The sequence below is a fragment of the Trachypithecus francoisi genome, unplaced genomic scaffold (assembly GCF_009764315.1).
Source record: "Trachypithecus francoisi isolate TF-2019V2 unplaced genomic scaffold, Tfra_2.0 Lachesis_group12, whole genome shotgun sequence".
NCBI classification, from domain to species: domain Eukaryota; kingdom Metazoa; phylum Chordata; class Mammalia; order Primates; family Cercopithecidae; genus Trachypithecus; species Trachypithecus francoisi.
In genome coordinates, this window is record NW_022681457.1 from 53,909,952 (window position 1) to 53,916,382 (window position 6,431).

At 43.5% G+C, this 6,431-nt stretch overlaps 1 protein-coding gene across 1 annotated transcript in view; it reads right to left on the reverse strand.

Moving 5' to 3' along the window:
• Positions 1 to 6,431, reverse strand: part of LOC117093754 (zinc finger protein 486-like) — a 38,034-nt gene that overhangs the window by 21,518 nt on the left and 10,085 nt on the right.

Consider the following 6,431-nt stretch of genomic DNA (forward strand, 5'->3'; position numbering starts at 1 on the left):
TTTTCAATGTGTTCAAAAGGTGAACAGAAGTATTTTGCTGTCGCCGGGCGCGGTGACTCAAGCCTGTAATCCCAGCACTTTAGGAGGCCGAGGCGGGCGTATCACGAGGTCAGGAGATCGAGACCATCCTGGCTAACACGGTGAAATCCCGTCTCTACTAAAAAAAATACAAAAAACTAGCCGGGCGAGATGGCGGGCACCTGTAAGTCCCAGCTACTCGGGAGGCTGAAGCAGGAGAATGGCCTAAACCCGGGAGGCGGAGCTTGCAGTGAGCTGAGATAAGGCCACTGCACTCCAGCCTGGGTGACAGAGCAAGACTCCGTCTCAAAAAAAATAAAAAATAGAAGTATTTTCCTGTCATATTAATAATACATAAAATTTTGGTTCAAGGGAATATCAGCTTTTACTTTGATAATAATGTGTTACCAATACTAAAGCTAATTTTAATAAAGCCTTATACATAAATCAAATTTGTCACTTTTGACAGCTCGAGATTTACACATATACTTCATAATCTCTTGTAATTTTGTAACTTTTTATGTTTTATTTTTATCTACATTCTTTTTATTTTTTTCAATTTGAAACAACCTTTAAGTAATTTCAAATTGTTACAGGAAATAGAAATCATTAGAATCAGGAGCGGTGGCTCACACTTGTAATTCCAGCACCTTGGGAGTCCAAGGTGGGTGGATAACTTGAGGTCAGGAGTTCAAGACCAGCCTGGCCAACATGGTGAAACTCCCATTTCTACTAAAAATACAAAAAATTAGCTGGGTGTGCTGGTGCGCACACCTGTAGTCCCAGCTACTCCGGAGGCTGAGGCACGAGAATCTCTTGAACCCAGGAGGTGGAGATTGTGTAACAGCCTAAGGGATTTACCTTGCCTTTTGTCTAGACAGAGCCCGTTCATCAAGACAGTGGGAATGGCCGGGCGCGGTGGCTCAAGCCTGTAATCCCAGCACTTTGGGAGGCCGAGACGGGCGGATCACGAGGTCAGGAGATCGAGACCATCCTGGCTAACATGGTGAAACCCCGTCTCTACTAAAAAAAATACAAAAAAAACTAGCCGGGCGAGGTGGCGGGCGCCTGTAGTCCCAGCTACTCGGGAGGCTGAGGCAGGAGAATGGCGTGAACCCGGAGGCGGAGCTTGCAGTGAGCCGAGATTGCGCCACTGCACTCCAGTCTGGGCAACAGAGCGAGACTCCGCCTCAAAAAAAAAAAAAAAAAAAAAAAAAAAACAAAAACAAAAACAAACAAACAAAAAAAGGACAGTGGGAATTTGGCCAGGCGAAGTGGCTCACGCCTGTAATCCCAGCACTTTGGGAGGCCGAGGCGGGAGGATCACGAGGTCAGGAGATCGAGACCATCCTGGCTAACACGTGAAACCCCGTCTCTCCAAAAATAAGAAACCAAAAAAAATTAGCCGGGCTAGGCGACAGGGGCATGTAGTCCCAGCTAGGGAGCAGGCTGAGGCAGGAGAATGGCGTGAACCCGGGAGGCGGAGCTTGCAGTGAGCTGAGATCCCGCCATGGCACTCCAGCCTGGGCGACAGAGTGAGACTCCATCTCAAAAAAAAAGGGGGGGGAATTTGGGGAGGAAAAGTTAAATATTAATTTTAACTCAATTGAACATGGACACAAACAACGAATGGTCACCAAGTCTCAGAACGGGTTGTGTGACCCCCTGGAGGCATTCATCCAGTATTGTTTCAGAGAAATCTGTGTTTCAATCTATTTCTATATGTTAGTTATTGAAGAACAAGTTAACCTTTGTGTATTCCTTGAGCCCATTGGCAAAGGGCCCTCGTGACTGGGTCTCATGCCAAACATTTCAGCTCCATCAGGTCATTTATGTTCCTCTCCAAACTGGTTATTCTAGTTAGCAGTTCCTCTAACCTTTTATCAAGGTTCTTAACTTCTTCGAATTGGGTTGGAACATGTTTCTTTAGCTCAGCAGAGTTTGTTATTAACCATCTTCCGAAGCCTACATCTGTCAATTCATGCATCTCATCCTCTGTCCAGTTCTGCACCTTACTGAAGAGACATTTTGATCATTTGGAAGAGAAGAGGTACTGTGGCCTTTCAACGGTTTTTTGTTGATTCTTTCTCATCTTCGTGAATTTGTCTAGTTTCTATCTTTGAGGCTGCTTGACCCTTAGATTTTTTTTTTTTTTTGACAGTCTGTCTGTCACTCAGGCTGGAGTACAGTGGCATGATCATGGCTCACGGCAAATTCTGCCTCACAGGTTCAAATGATTCTCATGTCTCAGACTATCTAGTAGCTGGAACTACAGTCATGCACCACCACACCTGGCTAATTTTGTATTTTTTAGTAGAGACGAGGTTTCACCATGTTGGCCAGGCTAGTCTCAAACTCCTGACCTCAAGTGCTCTGCTCCCCTCCGCCTCCCAAAGTATTGGGTTACATGTGTGAGCCACCATGTGTGGCCTTGGATGAGGCTTTTGTGGGTACATTTTTTTCCTGTTGATGCTGTTATTGCTGTCTGTTTGTTTTTCTTTCAATGGTCAGGTCCCTCTTCTGTAGGGCTGCTGCAGTTTGCTAGGGGTTCACTTCAGACCCTATTCATCTGGTTTACTCCTGTGCCTGGAGCTGTCACTCAAGGAGGTTGGAGAACAGCAAAGAGGAGTGCTCGCTCCTTCCTCGGAATCTCTGACCTCAAGAGGCACCAAACTGATTCCGGTAGAATAGCTCCTGTATAGGGTGTCTGATGACCCCTGTTGAGGGGTCTCATCCAGTTGGGTGGCACAGGGAGCAGAACCGACTTACTGAAGCACTTTGTCCTTTGATGGAAGGGGGATGTTTTGCTGGGGGGAAATCCACTCAACTGAGCTGCTCCATTTCCTCAGAACTAGCAGGAAGATAGGCTAAGTCTGCTGGTCCACAGAGACTAGAGCCACCCCTCCCCATGGGGCTCTTCTCTGATCTTTGTTATTTATTTTCTTCTGCTGGGTTTGGGTTTGGCTTGTTCTTGTTTCTCTAGTTCTTTGAGGTGTTATCTTAGGTTGTTTACTTATGGTCTTTCAAACTTTTTGATGTAGGCACTTGATGCTATGAACTTTCCTTTTAGCACCACTATTGCTGTAACCCAGACATTTTGATAGATTGTGTCATTATTATCGTTCAACTCAAAGAATTTTTGAATTTCCATCTTGATTTCCTACAACAATCATTCAGAAACAGGTTGATCCTAAATTTTATTTTTATTTAATTTCCATGTATTTATTTAATTTCCATGTATTTGCATGGTTTTCATGGTTCATTTGGAGTTAACTTTCACTTTTATTCCACTGTAGACTGAGAGAGCAGTTGATATAAATTTGATTGTCTTAAATTTATTGAAACTAGTTTTATGGCCTATCATATGTCTATCTTGGAGAATGTTCCATGTGCTGATGAATAAAATGTATATCCTGCAGTTGTTGGGTAGAATGGTCTGTAAATATTTGTCAAGTCCATTTGTTCTAGGGTATAATTTAAGTCCATTTTCTTGTTGTTGTTGACTTTCTGTCTTGATGATTTGTCTAGTGCTGTCAGCAGCGTATTGAAGTTCCCCATTGTGTTGCCATTTATCTCAGTTCTTAGGTCTAGTAGTAATTGTTTAATAAATTGGGAGTTCCAGTGTTAGGTGCATATATATTTAGAATTGTGATATTTTCCTGTTGGGCTAGTCCCTTTATCATTATAGAATGTCCCTCTTTGTCTCTTTTTTTTTTTTTTTTAACTGTTTTTGCTTTAATGTCTATTTTGTCTGATGTAACAATGGCTACTACTGCTTGCTTTTGGGGTACATTTGCAGGTACTATTTTTTCCCAACCTTTTACCTTAACTTGATGTGAGTTTTTATGTGTTGGGTGAGTCTCTTAAAGACAGCAGATATTTGGTTGGTAAACTCTTATCTATTCTCACCATTCTGTATCTTTCAAATGGAGCATTTAGGCGACTAATCACTATTAATTATACCACCATACATTATAATGCCTGTCATTGCAAGGCTTGAACACGTTGTAATCCGGACACGTTGTAATTTGGACAGTTGCTTTCTTCAGCAACAGGCTGGTAGCTTTGAGCCTGATCAGTCAAGACATAGGCCTGGCATTGGGCCAGGGCCAGTCTGAAAATCAGATTAGCATTTTCCTTTTCCAGCTCACATGTCTCTTATAGCAACTATTCCCTATCTTGATACATTAACTCATAAGCAGTAAGCAAACACCATTCACTCCGGGAGATCCCTTCAGCATCTCCTTTGTCTACTGGAATCTTCTGCAGCACTTCACGCACGGTCAATGGTTTGAATTGCACTAATTTAGATTCTCAATTCTCACAAAGGCCAGATTCCCTGGACCATTCAATCGCCAAAGAGGAGAACTGGGGGTATTGGAGGTAGAGAAAATGAGGATCCTGACCAACTCAGTCAAGAAAACTGACAAACTGCATCTGCTGCCAGAAGGGGTGCTGAGGGCAGTCACGCCCCAGGCGCAGTGTTCCTTGTGGTTATCTATAGGAACATCTGAAGCCTGTTGCATGAAGAAAGCAATTATATGTACCTGTGATAAATCAAGCAGCTGACCAACCATTACCTCTCCCTCCCTATTGATTCTACCTAATAAATACTAAGGCCTGGAAACTCAGGGCTGCCTTCTGCTCACTACAAGCGCGAAGCCCCCGGCCCCTTCTTTTTTTTTTTTTTTTTTCTGAGACTGAATCTCGCTCTATCACCCAGGCTGGAGTGCAGTGGTGTGATCTCGGTTCACTGCGAGCTCCGCCTCCCGCGTTCACGCCGTTCTCCTGCCTCAGCCTCCTGAGTAGCTGGAACTACAGGCGTCCATCACCATCCCGGTTAAATTTTTTTTTTTTTTGTATTTTTAGTAGAGACAGGGTTTCACCGTGTTAGCCAGGATGGTTTCCATCTCCTGACTTCATGATCCGCCCACCTCAGCCTCCCAAAGTGCTGAAATTACAGGCATGAGTCATCACGCCCCGCCTGACCCCTTCTTTTAAAACAAATATTTTGTCTTTGTCTTCATTTCTGTGTTTGTCCCCCTTTATTCAATCCTGTAGAAACTGACAGCGACATTGGGGAGTTCCCACCCATGCGTATGGGAATTCCTCGAGTTTCCAGCCCTGTCCTTGCTGCCAAAAAGCAGCACAGTTTGGTTTTCGAATCCTGTTTGTGACGCCAAAAATATTCTGTGTGGGAAACGTTCAAGGGGAGAAGAAAAGACACACACACAATACCTTTAAGAGTAAATAAGCTTTATGCCACGTAAATGGAAATGCAGATATAATTAGCAAATAATATAATAAGCAAATCAATGTAATAACTGGATTGATATAATAAGCATGTTGATATAATAAGCAAATTGCAATGGGAAGAGGAGAAAGGAAAAGAGATACATATACTGGTGTATATGTATATGGAATTTCTGACCTCAAGAGGCACCAAACTGATGCCAGTAGAATTGCTCCTGTATAGGGTGTCTGACGACCCCTGTTGAAGGGTCTCATCCAATTGGGTGGCACAGGGAGCAGAACCCACTTACCTGGACCATTCAATCGCCAAAGAGCAGTACTGGGGGTATTGGAGGCAGAGAATTTTAAAATTCTCTCAGCAGACTATGGAGGATTCACTCACCAGACTATGGAGGATTCACTCACCAGACTATGGAGGAGTCACCACCAGACCAGGAAGTAACAGCTTGGGCTCCAGAGTCAGTCACTCCTTCCTGCACAGATGAGGAGGGTCACATGAAGCTTCCGCACAGTCTAGTACCCTAGCTGTTTTGTAATGAGTTGTTTGGCATAAGGCCCAGTCACGAGCACCATTTGTGACTGGGGTCAAGGAACACAAAACTGTCAACTTGTTATTGCGATTGTCTATTGTTTTTCAACAACTAATGTATAGAAACAAATTGAAATAGAGATTTCTCTGAAACAGCGCTGAACAAATGCTTCAAGAAGCTCACACAACCTGTTTGAGAACTTGGTGGCTATTGAATGTGTCCACGTTCAATTAAGTTCAAATTTAATATTTAACTTTTCCTCCACAAATTACCCCATCTTGATGAATCAGCTGTCTAGGCATAGGGCAAGGTGAACCCCTTGGGCAGTTACACAAACTCTGCCTTCTGGGTTTAAGCAATTCTCCTGTCTCAGCCTCTGGAGTAGCTGGGCCTACAGGTGTGCAACACCACACCTAGCTAATTATTTGATTTTTAGTAGAAATGGGTTTTCACCCTGTTGGCCAGGCTGATCTTGAACTCCTGACCTCAAGTGACCCACTCACCTTGGCCTCCCAAAGTGTTGAGATTACAGGCACTTGCCAGCTAACCTGGCCCTAAATGATTTCTTTCTATCTCCTATAATAGTTTGAAATTGCTTAAAGGTTGTTTCAAATTGAAAAAATAAAAAGA